Below are 18,520 nucleotides of genomic sequence, written 5' to 3' on the forward strand. Positions count from 1 at the left end.
AGCACCAGTGGTAAGGGAAGCCTGGGTCCTGCTAAGACTGAACCCCCAGTGAATGTGATTGTTGGGGGGAGGGCGGCAATGGGGGAAGGATGGGGAGGGGAACACCCATAAAGAAGGGGAGGGGGAGGGATTAGGGGGATGTTTGCCCGGAAACCGGGAAAGGGAATAACATTCGAAATGTAAATAAGAAATACTCAAGTTAATAAAAAAAATTTTAAAAATTAAATTAAATTAAAAAAAAACAAAGAGGTAAGGTGAACAGTTATTTTGTCTTTGCTTCACTCTTGCATGAGGTTGCAATAGATATTTTTTAAACAATAAGCCTTTTAAATCTTCGGCAGTAATGAAAGTCAAATTATTTGACTAGGTAAATGGTAAAGTGTGTACATTACCACTTCAGGATATGGTCAGGTGTAGTGAAGCAGACATTTTGCTTATAGTAGAGGGCTTTGTTGACTTACAGACAGTTCTGCTAGGCTCCACCCGCCGGCTACCTAACAACAGTGTGTGTAGCCTGCAAGGTATGAGACAGGTGTGTAAGAGTGATTGCTCTGGGCTCCTCCTAACTGTCTCTATCCATCTTCTGTTCTCTCGCTTACCCCTTCCTCATCCTCCCTCCTCCTCCCCATGCCACCATCTCCTCTTTAGTATTGGGGTTAAACTCAGGGCCTCACACATTCTGCAAATGTTGTACAACAAGACTTATCCCAGCCCAGTTCAATGTTCTAAAGTGTGAGGAGTCTTTGAATTGAAAGGTATATAGTCAGCAGACACATGAAAGATTTCAATATAATGTAACCATCAGAAAAATGTTACTGAAAGCCATTATCGTACATTCTAGAATGTATGATTCACACATTCCAGAATGGCTTTAGTCAACAATCTAATGGCATGTTAGTCAGGGTGCAGAGAAATCAGGATCTACATACACCATTCATAGGACTGGGACAGCCACCAAGTGACCTTTGGAAGGAGAAGAACTTTCTAGAATCAAAACAGAGAACTGGCATATGTCCTGCTGATTTTATGTCAACTTGATACAAGCTAGAGTCATCATGGAGGAAGGAGCCTCAACTAAGAAGATCCCTCCAAAAGATCCAACTCTAAGGTTTTTTCTTAATTAGAGGTCAGTGAGGAAGGTCCTAGCCCATTACGGGTGGTGCCATTCCTAGGCTCTTGTCCTGTGTTCTATAAGAAAGGAGGCTGAGCAAGGCGGGGGATGCAAGGCAGTAGCACTTCTCCATGACCTCTGCATCAGCTCCTGCCTCCAGATCCCTGCCATGCCTGAATTCCTGTCCTGACTTCCTTTGGTGATGAACGGCAACCTGGAAGTGTAAGCTTTCCCCCAAATTGCCTTTTTTGGGGGGTCAGAGTATTTCATTGCAATGATAGAAATCCTAAGACAGCATATGACCCAATAACTCCTATCTCAAGTATATAAACCAAAGAAAAAGAGAAGCATGTGCACAGAGTAACACAATTCATAGGTCACTTTACTCATATGTGCATGTGTTACACCAAATGGAAACTCGAATATCTAACGGCTAATAAGCAGATCATCAAAGCATGACCACCTAACAAAACACTCTGTGACACCAAGGAACAATGTGTTGGGAGCTCCCCCTTTCTTAGGCTAAGTGACAAAACGCAGAAAACTCCACAGAGGCACAGTCCTTGTCATGTGAACTTTCTAAGCAGGCAACTCTCTAGGAGAAGGAAACTCGGCCTTAGACTCCAGGAAGAAGGGATCGAGAATGACTGCTTCAGGGCTGTGGGCAAAGAAAGTTTTCTGAAATTGTAATACAGAGTCTGCGTGTATACTTAGCCACTAACTCGACATTTGTATAAACTGCAAAAGAATACAAGCCCTTCTCTCACTTCTAAGAACTAATCATCAGGACTGAGGCTCACAGATGGCACCATTTCCTAAGCCAAATGGGAAAACAGACCGTTAAAGAGGGGGAACAGCCAGTGGTCATAGCAGTGAGCAGCTGCATCACCCAGCACTGAACCTGTCCTTGATGTGCTCTTGTATATGCTATGGCAGAGTAGGATGAGTATTAGATATCCTTTTCTGGCCTCCACACATATACATATGTGCATATATTACACATGCATGCACATACAACCAGGAGAGAGGAAAAAAGAAAAGAAAGAAAAACCCTATCACCAGAAGCCATTTTAAGGTCATATACCTAAATATTAAAACAAGTCTTTTGCACTCACATAAATATTTTTCTAAATACCTATGTATGGGTTATATTGGCAGTAATTTGTTATTCAGAGGTACTTAATAAATATCAAAAAATGAACTGATGGTGGGCGTAACTAAGAATAATTTGCTACTAAGGTAGCATCGCTCCTACTATGGCGGCTAGGCACACAAAACAGTCATTCCCTAGGATCAAGACTTCTTTTGGCAAAGTCTTCCGTGGTTAGGCTTGCTAAGCAACATTCCATATGCCTGTCATACCAATAAGCAATGGTAACAGGACACCCCTTAATATTGTAACTGTTACCAATGACATTGGGCAAAGAAAGGACACTGTGTTCCTGGAGTTATCACTTCCATAGAACATGATTGAAAGAGATAAATGAGTGAATATCAGCCACTCCCATAAATCTAGTCTGCTCTGTTCTAATCCCAGCCCCTTCCTGGGCATTTGACAGAATGAATAGCAACTGTCAGATTCAAAATATGTCGAACTCTACATCCTAATTTCACACCGAAGCATTGTCCAAGACCTCCACCATTCTTCCGGTTCCCAAGTTACAAGCTCCACTTCCCTCTGACCTCCAAGCAAATTCTAAAGCCTTCACGAACTCAGACTCTGAAGGTCCTTCTCTCCCCACCTTTACTCTTTACTCCCCCTTTCCTCTCTGCCATCCCACCGGAGGTCACATAAACAATCACACCTATCTTTTAACAATGATCCTTTAAAGTGTGCCACCTCTTTTGCCCAAGGAAATCACAGCAGTAGAGACAAAGTCTTCTGGGTGTGGATTTGTGATTTGTCTATGAAATTTACCAGTACTGAAAACTGTCTGGAACAAACATAATAAGCACCCAATAAATGTTTAGTGGGTGAATAAAGAACTCGTAACTGAAATATTGCACAGCAATACCCCACAGTTCTTCGTTAGTCCCCACGTATACACCAAACATCTGACCACAGTCATGTTTCAGCGAAGCCCTGACAGTCACACTTCCATTCTCTGTCCCTAACCAGCCATTCTAAATTCATTTCCAGGTACCTAATTTCTATATATGCTAAACCCAGCATATATATTATGAAATTATAAAATTGTAGCATTCCTGCATTTATACATGTATAACAATATAGAACTATACAGCTGCACATATTTCATATAGTTAAGTTTATATCAACAAATTTCTATGGAAGGATGTAGCGGGAAACCAGCTAAAGGAGGAAGAGGGCTGGGGTTTGCCTTTCTGTTTGTATGACATGTGAATAGAGGCCCAAAGACACTGAGGTAGCAAATCATGTAGCTTTCTGAGTAGAAAGCACTGGAGATAGCAAACAGGAAGTCTCCAAAATAGGAAAACGACCTCCCTGTCACCTTCATGGCCTCAGTACCTGGCACTATGCCCAGAACTCTCTCATCTATTCTTCACTCTTTTACCTGCTTGCTTTATTTACTTAAAACTCACTGTCTGCCAAGAATTGCTGTCCTGTAAGATATGCAAGGCAAGCCAGTAAGTATGAAAAATTCTTAGGATCTAACTGAGCTTATTTTAAATTTGACACCAATCACAACACCAGCATGACCATTCGACCTTGAAAACTTTCTTCTGGTTCTCTTGGTCTCCGTGCAGTTGCATCATTAATAACATTGCCCCCCGCCCCCCAGGCCTCACACTCAAAACCCAACTCATGAAAAATATCATATACATGCTTACTGGGCATCATGCCAAAATGACTTCTAATATTCGATCAGCCTTTCTCGTACCTTTTTCTAGCTTCTCCAAAGCAGAGGTTTGGAGAGAAGAGTGTCATCGTTTGCCATTCTCTCAAATCTCCGAGTCCCATGGGACACAACACTCACTTGCTCAGAGGTGAAACCTATAAGCTTCTGAAGTCAACTCCGGCCCTGTAAGAAGTCCTCCAGCTGGAAACAAGAAGCAATACTCTAATTCCCTGAATGACTTTCTCCCTGGACCAGGACCACCAGCAAGACAAGTTCTAATCACTTTAAATAAAATTCTGCATTGCTTGGCACAAAACTGGTTTTCACTTCTGAGTAAAAAATCAGGTCTCTATTAAAAGGTTGATATAGGCAAATGCAAGAAACCCAATTGCTTCCTCGATTGCTGCTTTCAGTCCCAAATCTTGATATTCTTCCCTTTTTAAAAATATATATGAAAGCACGAAAGTTATGAGACCTCCCTTTACTGAGCACATGACAAAATATAGATATCTATGTAGGAAAATGCCATAGGTAATGAAGTAGATAAACAGAGACTCTGGAAGCAGCTGTCAACAGCAGTAGGTGGTAATAACTTCAGGGAACAAGGGTATCAAGATAAAGCCCTTCCAAAAGCATCACCAGGTAAGAGAGAGTGTGGTAGATTTTGCCTAGGAAACCAAAGGAGAAATACACATTTTCCTGTGGGAACGAATAAATTAAGATGCTTGGACTAAAAAAAACGAAGGGAACATTCTAAAGCTGAATTTCCTGCCCTCCTTAACAATACAAATCAAACGCAATTAACAATAAATAAGGACTAAAGTTAATGGTTTTGCTGAATAATCCACATTGTTACACAGGGAGACATTACTATCCTATGTGAGACTCAAATTATATATGACTTCCTACATGTCATGTCTTTACCTGAGAAGTGGCCAAGGGCATCTTTATCAATACCCCCGGGGCTAGGACCTCGTACTACTGTTCTCTCCATAGTTTGAAAGTTGGAAGATCTAAAAGCACTGTAGACAGTTACAAGATAACAATGGCTCTATTGTTAAAACCTGCCGACTCCTTCAGCAGCTCCACCCACTGTCTCCCTACTCGATTCCTTCCTATTACACACTGATCTTCCATCATCCCAACATCTGAACTCCAAAATCCAAAACCTTTTCAAACTACTATGACATTGCCAGTAGAAAGTGCCACGCCTTCTACTTTGTCTCATGTGTGTTATAAATACAGTAAAAGTTCACCTTTAAGCTGTGTGTGTAAAACATGTAAGGGATGTGTATGAATCTCCTGTTTAGATTTGTGTCCAAACCCATCATATCTCACTACTGGATGCACATATTCCAAATGCTCATATCAGAAGCACTTCTGTCGGCCACTCTTTTGGATTAGGGATACTATGTCTGTAAGGACTCCACCGTTGCAATACTCATTTCAGGGATGTTCCATTGTCCTTGTTCCATTTCTCAGCATCCCGGTGGCTTGTTCTAATCTGTCTAGCTTATTTATCTTCTACACATCACACACACACACACACACACACACACACACACACACACACACACACACACACGCATCCCTCATCTCCCCTGATTTTTGCTCCATTCCTGCTCCAGCACCCTAATCTCACCCTGACACACTACCTGCTTAAAGGTAGTTGTACGTCTGAGTACCCTCCAGGAAATGGAGTTTAATTCTTAGCAACTCAAGGATATCTAAGGTCCCTTCTCACCCCAGATGAAGCTCAGAATTCCTGCCCTACATAATGCTACACCTTAGCCCAGAGACAGCCTTCTTAGCCTTGTTAATGGAGCAAGCTCCTACTCCTCTATCAAGACCTGGTTCTAAAATCCATTTGTGGTGGCTTGAATACACTTGGCCCATTGGGAAGTGGCCCTATTAGAAGGTGTGGCCTTCATACCTAAACATAGTAACAGCCATATACAGCAAACCAGTTGCTAACATTAAACTAAATGGAGAGAAACTTGAAGCAATCCCACTAAAATCAGGGACTAGACAAGGCTGCCTACTCTCTCCCTACTTACTCAATATAGTTCTTGAAGTTCTAGCCAGAGCAATCAGACAACAAAAGGAGGTCAAGGGGATACAGATCGGAAAAGAAGAAGTCAAAATATCACTATTTGCAGATGATATGATAGTATATTTAAGTGATCCCAAAAGTTCCACCAGAGAACTACTAAAGCTGATAAACAACTTCAGCAAAGTGGCTGGGTATAAAATTAACTCAAATAAATCAGTAGCCTTCCTCTACACAAAAGAGAAACAAGCGGAGAAAGAAATTAGGGAAACAACACCCTTCATAATAGACCCAAATAATATAAAGTACCTCGGTGTGACTTTAATCAAGCAAGTAAAAGATCTGTACAATAAGAACTTCAAGACTCTGAAGAAAGAAATTGAAGAAGACCTCAGAAGATGGAAAGATCTCCCATGCTCATGGATTGGCAGGATTAATTTAGTAAAAATGGCCATTTTACCAAAAGCGATCTACAGATTCAATGCAATCCCCATCAAAATACCAATCCAATTCTTCAAAGAGTTAGACAGAACAATTTGCAAATTCATCTGGAATAACAAAAACCCAGGATAGCTAAAAAGATCCTCAACAATAAAAGGACTTCAGGGGGAATCACTATCCCTGAACTCAAGCAGTATTACAGAGCAATAGTGATAAAAACTGCATGGTATTGGTACAGAGACAGACAGATAGACCAATGGAACAGAATTGAAGACCCAGAAATGAACCCACACACCTATGGGCACTTGATTTTTGACAAAGGAGCCAAAACCATCAAATGGAAAAAAGATAGCATTTTCAGCAAATGGTGCTGGTTCAACTGGAGGTCAACATGTAGAAGAATGCAGATCAATCCATGCTTATCACCCTGTACAAAGCTTAAGTCCAAGTGGATCAAGGACCTCCACATCAAACCAGATACACTCAAACTAATAGAAGAAAAACTAGGGCAGCATCTGGAACACATGGGCACTGGAAAAAATTTCCTGAACAAAACACCAATGGCTTATGCTCTAAGATCAAGAATCGACAAATGGGATCTCATAAAACTGCAAAGCTTCTGTAAGGCAAAGGACACTGTGGTTAGGACAAAACGGCAACCAACAGATTGGGAAAAGATCTTTACCAATCCTACAACAGATAGAGGCCTTATATCCAAAATATACAAAGAACTCAAGAAGTTAGACCACAGGGAAACAAATAACCCTATTAAAAAATGGGGTTCAGAGCTAAACAAAGAATTCACAGTTGAGGAATGCTGAATGGCTGAGAAACACCTAAAGAAATGTTCAACAACTTTAGTCATAAGGGAAATGCAAATCAAAACAACCCTGAGATTTCACCTCACACCAGTGAGAATGGCTAAGATCAAAAACTCAGGTGACAGCAAATGCTGGCGAGGATGCCGAGAAAGAGGAACACTCCTCCATTGTTGGTGGGATTGCAGACTGGTACAACCATTCTGGAAATCAGTCTGGAGGTTCCTCAGAAAATTGGATATTGAACTGCCTGAGGATCCAGCTATACCTCTCTTGGGCATATACCCAAAAGATGCCCCAACATATAAAAAAGACACGTGCTCCACTATGTTCATCGCAGCGTTATTTCTAATAGCCAGAAGCTGGAAAGAACCCAGATGCCCTTCAACAGAGGAATGGATACAGAAAATGTGGCACATCCACACAATGGAATATTACTCAGCTATCAAAAACAATGACTTTATGAAATTCATAGGCAAATGGTTGGAACTGGAAAATATCATCCTGAGTGAGGTAACCCAATCACAGAAAAACACACATGATATGCACTCATTGATAAGTGGCTATTAGCCCAAATGCTTGAATTACCCTAGATGCCTAGAACAAATGAAACTCAAGACGGATGATCACAATGTGAATGCTTCACTCATTCTTTAAAAGGGGAACAAGAATACCCTTGGCAGGGAATAGAGAGGCAAAGATTAAAACAGAGACAGAAGGAACACCCATTCAGAGCCTGCCCCACATGTGACCCATACATATACCGCCATCCAATTACACAAGATGGATGAAGCAAAGAAGTGCAGGCCGACAGGAGCCGGATGTAGATCGCTCCTGAGAGACACAGCCAGAATACAGCAAACACAGAGGCAAATGCCAGCAGCAAACCACTGAACTGAGAACAGGACCCCCATTGAAGGAATCAGAGAAAGAACTGGAAGAGCTTGAAGGGGCTCGAGACCCCTTATGAACAACAATGCCAACCAACCAGAGCTTCCAGGGACTAAGCCACTACCTAAAGACTATACATGGACTGACCCTGGACTCTGACCTCATAGGTAGCAATGAATATCCTAGTAAGAGCACCAGTGGAAGGGGAAGCCCTGGGTCCTCCTAAGACTGAACCCCCAGTGAATGTGATTGTTGGGGGGAGGGCGGCAATGGGGGGAGGATGGGGAGGGGAACACCGATAAGAAAGGGGAGGGGGGAAGTGGATGTTTGCCCGGAAACCGGGAAAGGGAATAACACTCGAAATGTATATAAGAAATACTCAAGTTAATAAAAAAAAAAAAGAAGAAGGTGTGGCCTTCTGGAGGACGTGTGACCATTTTAGAGGAAGTATGTTACTGTGGGGGTGATCTTTGAGGTTCCAATGCTTAAGTTCCACCAAGGGTAGAAGAGACCCTCCTCCTGGCTGCCTCCAAATCAAGATGTAGGACTCTTGGTTCCTCCAACACCAACACTGCATGGACACTGCCATGTGTCCTACCATGATAATAATAGACTGACTTTTTAAAACTGCAAGCCAGCCCCAATTAAATGTTTGCTTTTATAAGAGTTGTATTGGGGTTGCGAATTTAGCTCAGTGGTAGAGCTCTTGCCTAGCAAGCGCAAGGCCCTGGGTTCGGTCCCCAGCTCCGAAAAAAAAAAAAAAAGAGTTGTATTGGTTATAGTATCTCTTCAAAGCAATGAAATCCAAACTAAGACACCACTCTTTTCTAGTTTTCTCTGAGCCTAGCAGAATTCCACCATTCTATGATCTTTTGCACTCACACCCTAAAAGCCTTTTTCAGACAAGCAGTCATTTTGAATATGTCTGCCACCCTGTGGAGAATGAGTACTTTTTTGTCATCCTTGTCAACCCCAAGCACAACAGTGAACACACAGTCATTACTTCCTAAGTCTATCCTGGTTTGCTCTACAATGTCATTTAACAACCATCCAGGTGTCAAATATGTTTCTTTCTTGGTACTCAAGATCCCCGGAAAAGAAATTGTCTTCTTGTGTCTCATATTTTTCATGCGCTGATGCATTGAACACACACACACACACACACACACACACACACACACACACACACGCACATGTGTTTACCAAAATGCATCACCTCCAGTGTCTTCCTTCCCAATAGACACAAGATTCAGAAACACTTCTTCTCTTACTGCTCCAGTTTGAATCTGGAACATTCTCCACAGGCCCATGGTCTCAGTGCTTCTTCCCAGCTAGCTCTATCTGGGGGGCTGCAGAAGCTTCAGGAGATGAAGGCTGGCTGACAGAAGTGGGGGACTGGAATAAACCTTTACAGGTTAGGCCTGGCTTTCAGTTCCTGCTTCTTGGTCCCCCGGGGTGAAAACAGCTTCTGCCAGACACTCCTGTTGCCACATCCTCTCTACTAGGATGGATTGAGACCCTCTCAAACCCCAAGCCCAAATATATCTGTCCTCTTTCAGTATACTTCTGTCAGGTGACGTGATCACAGTGATTCAAAAGTAATTAATGCATGATTCGCCTGCTTGTGTTGCCTGCTTGTGTTGCCTGCATGGAAGCTGCCTCTGAATACAAACCCTCCTAAGGAAAGCGCTTGATGGTGTTGGGCTGCAAAAGGTGACAAACAGTTATGAGCATCATGGTCCTCCTTCCACTGTGACTCACCCAGCGGCCATACACACGAGGTTTTAATTCAGTAGAGCAAGATTGAAAACCACTCAGCAGGGCTGGTGAGTCCGCTATGAACAAAGCCTGCTGATTAAAAAACCTGAAGTATCTGTTCTCTGGAAGAAGGTGGATACGTGGTATTCGTTTTGAAACTCACTACCAAGTATTTTCACTGCTGTACAATCCAAATTAAGAGGACAATTGGTGGCTTTAAGGTCACTGTGAAGTGTGACAACCACACAGAACCCTTTGTTAGTACCCACAGTTCAGTGATTGGCCCAGGCTAAGAGGGTGGACTGGGTAAAACCTACCTAATAGATTAGAAAGAAGAAACAGGGAAGCTAAATCCTAGCTAATCTCTGCCCACCCCACCTCCAAATCTTTTTAAAGGGACGTGAGGGCTCACAGATGGTTAGGATGAGCCAGTCTGTGGTAAAGGAAACAGGCAGCCTTTGCTGACTCCCAGAACAGTGGTCTCTCTAGTGTCTAGTGCCATGGCGCCTTACAGGGTGAGCGAAGAGCATGATCCCTATAGAGGATGGAAAAATCTGAGGAATCAGCGCAACTAACAGGAAGCATGTCTTCCCTGTTCCTGGTTTCTATAATAAGAGGGTTTTTTTTTCCCTAAACAAAGCCTGACCTCTTCTCTACCCCAAATACCCCCTTCCTCCTCCTCCTTTTTCCTCTTTTAAGTCTGTGTGGAATTTAAGCTACTCAGGAAATTAACCAATTAGCCCTACCCTCTCTCCTGCCTATAAGCTAACTGGCCAGGCACACTGTTTAGTCCCCTCCCGCCCCCAGCATATTTCCTCTTGCCACATAGGTGTTTTGTTTTTATAGGCCATCCAGAGATTCTCACGATGACGTGTACATTTACAGTTCAGCGAACACTTGGGGGACACTCAATTCCGGGTCTCCTCACTGAGCTCACCAATGTAGAGTTCCCAAGGGATATTCCAGGGAAATACACCAATTCCAGAGTTCCACTAAATAAGTCATTTCATGTAGAGGTCACTGACTTATTAGACAGGGTTCAGAGAATTTTTCTTGCTGTGGGGGTCTCCAAATACAAACATTAGTGAATAGGAAAAAATCCTCCTGCTACATGTCAAGTCTTAAATATCTTCCATTTATAGTTAATGTTATATTTAACTTGAAACATGGATTTCTATTTCTTAAGTCCTTTGGGGCTTCTAAATAACAGAGTAACCCACAGCCCTAAGTTACAGCATTTACATTGAATACAATATATCTAACAATGATCATGGAATGCTTTTAGAAATTATCGAATAAACACCAGACTCTTAGTATTGTCTTTTCAATGTTGGAGGGGGCAATACGTGTTCGTGTGTGTGTGTGTGTGTGTGTGTGTGTGTGTGTGTGTGTGTGTGTGTGTGTCTAAGAGAGAGAGAGATGCAAGTGCCTATGGAGGCCAAAGATTATGGATGGCTTCATCAGTGATTAGCCATCTTTTGGTTTTTAACAGACAAGTCTTTACACTGAAGCCAGGAATCCGTTTATCTCTGCACTCTGGACTGAGGCTAGGGACACAGACTCCTACCACTGTGTGTTGAGAATACAAAATCAGGTCCTCTTGTTTCATGACAAGCATTTGCGCACTGAGCCATCTTTATAAACCCTATATTACTAGTTTTTGCAGTTTTGTACTATTTCACATTGTTGGGGGCAAATGTATTTTTATGTTGTATCAATGAAAAAATTAAGTTAAATAAATATGTAGGAACCAAACAACAAATGCAGTGAACTAAAATCAGAATAGCACTCTCTCTTACGACACACATCACCTGGGCCAGCTGCATTCTGGGAAATCATGCCCCTCTCCCAAAAGTCTTTCTGTCTGAGAATATTGTATACATTATGGTAAGGTTCTGCAATGAACTTTTGTTGTGTAGAGCCCTGTGAAACCAAAAGAAAAAATATTAAGCACATCCAAGAATTAGCAAAAATGCAATTGTCCTAGAACATCTTTCTCTTGTTTTCCTTTTTCACCGTTCTGAAAATGGAATCTGGGAAAGACCAGGCAGGCTTTCTGCCTCCGTGCCATACACCCAGTACCTAAACTGCAATTCGTAAAGCAGAAAACCTTGCATGTTTGTCAGACTAAGATGTTACAAAGCTAAAAGTCTTCTAACATCCTCTCACTGAGCCAGCAGCTTCACGTTGATAGACCATTATCCTCCCCAGAGCAGTTGTCTGTTTCACTACCAAACAGCTAACTGTAGAAACCCGGTCCAGGAACGGAGTCATGTGAGGAGAATTCTGAGGGCTTGTGAGAGAGCCCCAAAGAAATGAGACAAGAGTCTTGTGACCTCAGTCTCCTCAAACACATAATTGTTTTTGGAATGTGTTTTCATTCTCCTCTGAGGGATGGCAGATCAGAGCAGGCTTCCAATTAGTCATTATTGTTGCTGTTGCTATTCGATTAAATATTTAAACTGGCTTTTTATGCCTTTATGGAAATACAAGTGTTTGCCACATGAGGCTTGTCACCGTGATTGCATACAGCTTCTCTCATGAACGGTACTCACATGACCTGTCTTATATTTTTGGTTCTGAGCCTAGCCTTTAATGGCTGAGCCATCTCTCCAGCCCTCACATGACCTTTCCTAACTGTCAGAGTATAAATTGTCTGAGGCTCCAAATAAAGTTGGCTACTGCACAAGACTTAAGTCTGCCTTATTTATCAGCTCTGTTCTCCAGGTCTCATGGTCTCTAGATCAGTGGCAGCTAATGATGGGAATTCTGTTTTGTATGTATGCATACTAATCATAATCAAAAACGCATCAAGAAAGAGGGCTTTGGGAATGGATACTGACTACAGCTTAGTCATTAGATTATAACGCTAATATATTCAGCTGAAGTGGAAGGAGAAGCTACAAGGATCAAGTAAAGGCTTTCTACATTTTATCCCTGAACAAACTGTGTGTCTTATTTGCAGTAACTACAAATGTTTTGTCACAACCACTTAAGGTCCATCACCTCTAAGTCTCTCCTATCTCTTCCTAGTCATAGGAATGACAGAAGGGTTAGCCCTGCCAATTTCTGAGCTAAATTGTTGCCCATTACATGAGAATGTAGAATCTGGAGTCAGCTTATTAGCTTATTCAAGACTGAAGAGCTTACATGAAATCAAGATTCTCTCATTCCTGCCAAATTGGCCATGGTTCCTAAATGGACCTCCTTACTTAACTCTGCCCTGTTAATACTTTCTGACCTAAATCTCACTGGTTCTAACTTTGTTGGGTTACTGAAACTAATATATCTCACTATAGCCTGTGCCTGGGTTGTGGCAGGTACAATGTCCCCCATACTCTAGCTAATACTGTATACGGTTGGCAAACATCTGCACCTCAAATGATGTTTGCATTCTAATAAATGTCTTTAAAAAGTATTCTTGTTATTCCTAATGATCAGAATTTATATATTGCACAGGCAGATTAAAGGGCTGAGATCCTTCTATATCACAGAAACATTCATCTTTTCTAAATAGTCTTCCTTTTAGGACAAAACTGGAGAGGAAGCAAATCGCATACACTACGTTCGAGTTCCCCCGTAATGTGAACAATACCAAGCTTCACGTTGCATTCCTCACCAGTATTGAGTCAAAGGCCTGAGTAGTAGGTTTTAATAATGTATTTTCAGATGGATGGATGGATGGATGGATGGATAAAAGGTATGCCCAAAGAGACGTAGGCTTAGAGAGAGCTGCTCATTTAAAGATTTAATATCAAAATTAATGTTTATTGTCTGAAATCATATTGAGATGAGACATGATTCACTACAGACTATCAGTCTGTAGTAAACTCGTCTATAGCTACCTGTGCATTAATAACATACCCATGAATATTGCGGGTCTACACTGATTTGCTTTGTATCATGAAGTCAGCCAGAATATAAATGCCTCTTCCAAATTTAGCTTGACAAAACAACCTTCTGTGTATCTTCAAACAGAAATAAAGAAGGAACTGCTTGCAGATAAAGAATCAGAGGTAACTGCCAAGAAAAGGTCAGACAGGGAGGAAGGAAGCCCCCACTGGGTGCCCCCACACACAGTTTGGGTCCCCCAAACAGTGCAGTGCAGGTTCAAGAACATTTCTGTTTGCTCAACATCATAACTTTTAGTCAGTAACCTGGTAGGTTTCTGTACACACAAAAGTATAATAAATAGAAAGATAAATATGCTGGATCAAAGCAGAGACCATTATTTTAATGGAATAAAAAGGTGAGTGCTTGGTAGAAATCAGGCAACATAAAATTTGTTTGTTTGTTAATGAAATAGAGTTTCTACAACTGTGGCCACTGGAGAGGCAGTGGCCAGTTTAGGCAGGATCACAATATGTGAGCCCATGGGGGATACCAGAATACTAATCAATAATTATAGTCAAAGACAAGACACTCTTCCTCATGGAAAAACAATAAGACTTCACTGGACATAATAAAACCGACCATTGGAGCTGAATGTTCAAATTGCAGAGTTTCTCTTAGCAGCTGTCTTCATTCCTCAGGATGGCAACTGTTCACCGTCAAAGCAACAGCATTCCAAAATATTAACTATGTGTGCAAAGAAAATCCCAATTTTGTTTATTTTCCTCCTAAGAATTGGCTTGGGGAGAAGGTTCCCCTTGAAGCTGACATTGATTCTTAGGTATTTCTGAGAACCGTGATCCTAGCTGCCTCCCTCTTCAGACCTGGGAGGTGCAGAGTAAGCAGAGCCAGGCTGTCCACTAAGTACAGCATTCTCAAGGCATAGCAGACGTCCCACCTTCGCATGACCATGGCCCTTTACCTTTACTCCTCCACTGGGATCTTGATGTCAAAGTCTGCTTTGTACTTGAAATGGCTGCAGTTACAACAACCAATCACAGGTCAGGTATTGAGAATGACTCCTCGATTGTGTGTCCATCAGATATACTAGCAAGAACAGCCCTTAAGAGGACAGCCCTCCCTTACATGAACTGTTTAACCAGCCTCCATGCTTCATCAAGACCATGCATCATATTTCCAACAAGTACTACAAGATACTAGACCCTTCCAAACCTCAGAGGTTTGTCCTGCATTAGGCATTTGGATAGCTAGTCTCAAAGGTACCTTTTAAATCTGAAATTCTTTGACTATTGAGTCTCTATATCTAATTCTTACCATATTCTGCCATAAAGTATCCGTATTGTATTTCCTTATGGAAGTCAGTGAATCTTAGAAAAGATTCACTGGCCTGAAGCTCTCTGGGAGCTGCTCCTAGAAGTAAAATAACTTACTCCTAATTCCTTTGCTAACCAGGTGAGCTCTTCCTGGGATTCTCCTTCAGGGAGGTAAAGAAATGATGAAGGGGAAGTATGCTTTTCATTTTCATGGGAAATACAAACATTATCTGGAGGTGCTGACTATAAAGACCAGATCATTTGTCCCAAGGTTGCAATTCATGGTAGATACCCCACTCCCCTGAGGAGAAAGGGGGAACATAGGACATGATAGGAGCTGGCACTTGTCTCAGTAGAGGGGGCAAGAGGGCCAAAATGCTTGAGAAGGGTCCCCGCTCTGCCAGAGTCTTCTTTTTCACTGAACTCCGCATTCCATAAGCAGCTGGTTTTCAGCTCATCCATCACCTAGCCCACTCAGAGTACACAACACAAGAGCAGCTTCTTAAATGTAACCTAGATAAAGACAAGGGCCTGTACCACAACACCACCACTGGCCCACTGTGAAAGGCACTCTTACACCAGAGTGCTCAGAATGCTAGTGTGTGTAGAACAGTGCCCATCCCCCACAACAATCCTGCATCTGACTGTAGCAAGAAAAACGGAAAGAGTAATGAGCTTTTTAAACGCTTGCCCTAAACCCACCAGGCTGGTGCATGCCTGTAAACTCAGAGCTCAGGTAGCTGAGGCAGGAGGATTTTTGAGTTCAAGGTCAGACTGGGCTATATACTTGCCTCCAAAGAAAAAATTAAATGGAGAAAGAAAAAAGTGGGTGTTGGATATAAAGAAATCAGGCTGGAACTGAGGTACTTAACTTTCAGAGTTCTAGAAGGTGCTACACAGGTGCCTGGGGAGAGAAAAAGGCACCAGTGGTCACAGGCAACTGTGAACCCTACAAGTTACAATGCTAACCTGTCAGACAGGATACAGCATCCTTTGTGATAGAGACACAACTGTTACAGAGGTAACGAAGTACCCTGACTGGATTAGAGGCCTGCCCCACAAGAAGGAACCCACGTGTAGTACTACAATCCTGGTCAAAACTCCATGCCTAAGGGAGGTAGACACACTATCTCCTAAGTTCCTGTTTAAAACCAGACAAATGTTGCTCTCAGCCCTAATCAGAGAAGCCTCTCTTCAAAGAGAACAGTGGTGAGTGCAGAGGCTCAGAGATGCCCTAGATGTTGATGATAACCTCTTGGGGCTGGGCCCTAAACACATTTAAAGCACCCCCCTTTCATGCTCAAGGAGCATCAAAAAAGATGTAAAGGAATGTAGAAGCCCATTGACTAATGACAGGGAGAAGGGCTATGAAATGCCACCTTTGAGACATCAGGGCTCACCACGTCGTCAGAGGTTATCCACACAAGTTCTGCCCAAGACCAGCCCTGCCAGCAGTCAGCCATGGGTGAGGGAAGCCCTTGTAGGGCCTTACCCATTACTGCAGAACTACTGGCTACTGACATTCTGGAAAGGGGTAGGTGTTATCCTCAGTTGTATATGCCCTACTGAGCCCACTGGACAATGGATAGTTCTAAACCCAGAGTCACACAGATGGCCCTGGGTAATCTCAACGGTAATAAAATAGGACAACAGACCATTAAGTATGGTAAAAAGAGCTATAGGGAAGAAGGGGTGAGAGGGGCAGGAGGGAAGAAGGGAGATAACTAGGATGCAGTATATACGTGCATGAAACAATCAGTGCAGAATTAATTAATGATAAAAAAAGAAGTGACACGATTCAGAAAATTCTAAGGGTCGGTCAGAGAAGTGATCTAATAACATATGTTCTAGAAATGATAAAAACAGGGAGGATCTGGGAGGAGTTGGGGAAGGATAAATATGGTCAAAATACACTACATAAAAATTTTAAAGAATATTACAAAAAATGTTGGCCACTGCCACAGCTTTAGTCTTTCTTTAAGTCTACAGGCTTAAACCTTCCATCAATAATGTATAGGAAGCCTTATCTTCCAGACATTAATATTTCACTCTTCTCCCATATCTAAAGAGCATACGTCAGACAGCAGCAGTTAACTGGATGATGCCTTCATTTGCCGGCCACTGCAGGTTAAGAGGGCCTCACATGAATCGTAAGGACACACAGTGCGTCACATGTTGTACACGATCTTGTTTCCCTTCAGGCTGTGTTTGTCTTTTACTTTGTTCATAAACCCTCCTGATGAAGTTCCTTGACTCTCACATGGTTAGATCTGTCTCTGAGGCTTCACGTATCCTTAACTCATATTTAGTATGGTCTTCTGGGTCCACAGTTATAAAACCGTACATTCCCGTCTTCCAGTCAAGTTTTTTATGTTTTCATTTGCATTTTTGCGACACTAATGCCAGCCTTAATGCTGACACTAGTTAATGTTTAATAATGACATTATAAATACTATTAAGCATGTTCTATCCCAGGCCAAAAAGTCATTAAAAATAAATATTTTTAATCAAAAAATAGTAGAGGCAAAAGTAACTCCACAGATTAACAGGAGAGAGGGATTTTTTTAAATTACTCATTTATGTAACATGACAGCTTTGGAAATCAAGACTTAAGAACCACACAAGGAAACGCTTTATGGGTAGTTCTATAGGGCATCTTTGCAGGGGAGGAGGCTATGATCTCGTAGCCATAAACCCGGAGGGATTCAGAGAAAGAAATATTTAACCTGCCCGATTTATTCAGGTCTATGAGTTACTCTGAGACCATATATTTCCTAAATCCAACAATTAAAGTCCCTCTCTCAAATAATGGGCAGGAGGTGAGGGACATTCTTACTAAAACTTGGCCATACGCTGGGCTCCTGATTGACTTTATTTTTGATTGGCCCAGCAAGAAATCAAAGCAACGCCCCCTACAGTTGTGAGAGTAGCATTTTCTGTGCGAACACTGGTAGTGATTGACGGAGAGAATCAGTCTACCATTGGGATATTTCTGAGCAGCCAGAAAATGATGCTCCCTGGCAGAGAGAAGCAGAATACGAAGCCTATAAGACTAACGATCCCGGGAAAGAAAATGCATCTCCAAAGGCTGAGTGGGCAGCAGATTGGAATGTGGCAGCTCCAAAGTCTAATGACTAAAGAGCCATTCTGTGACCCCCCTCTACGACCCACCTAACACCCTGTGACTAGCCAGACCCAACATCCTGACACATAAAAACCTTTTGGAATATGTTGTGAACAAAATTTTTGCCAGTCAAAAGGCTAAAAATTTTGTCAGACAGCATCCAAGGCCTACTGGGGAGAGCCGCTCCTCTCAGTCTTACTATAACCTACCTACTGCACACAAAAGCAATACCCATGGAGGTCTGAAGAATGTGGTGCTGGAGTTCTAAGTAGTTGAAAGCCAACTGACACAGATGCGTGGGAACAGAACGTGGGTCCTCTGGGAGATCAGTAGATGCTTTAAA

At 42.2% G+C, this 18,520-nt stretch overlaps 1 protein-coding gene and 1 long non-coding RNA gene across 4 annotated transcripts in view; one reads left to right on the forward strand and one right to left on the reverse strand.

Annotated features, from left to right (window-relative positions):
* Car8 (carbonic anhydrase 8) overlaps positions 1-18,520 on the reverse strand; it is a 97,053-nt gene that overhangs the window by 64,301 nt on the left and 14,232 nt on the right. The window lies entirely within an intron of this gene.
* Positions 630-4,246, forward strand: LOC134478931 (uncharacterized). Of its 2 annotated transcripts, none has more exons than XR_010051701.1 (2): positions 630-1,333; positions 3,983-4,246. It is a non-coding gene; the product is annotated as an uncharacterized LOC134478931 (long non-coding RNA). The 2 variants fall into 2 exon arrangements; XR_010051700.1 differs by having other exon boundaries at positions 630-1,126.

The sequence above is a fragment of the Rattus norvegicus genome, chromosome 5 (genome assembly GCF_036323735.1).
Source record: "Rattus norvegicus strain BN/NHsdMcwi chromosome 5, GRCr8, whole genome shotgun sequence".
Lineage (NCBI taxonomy): Eukaryota > Metazoa > Chordata > Mammalia > Rodentia > Muridae > Rattus > Rattus norvegicus.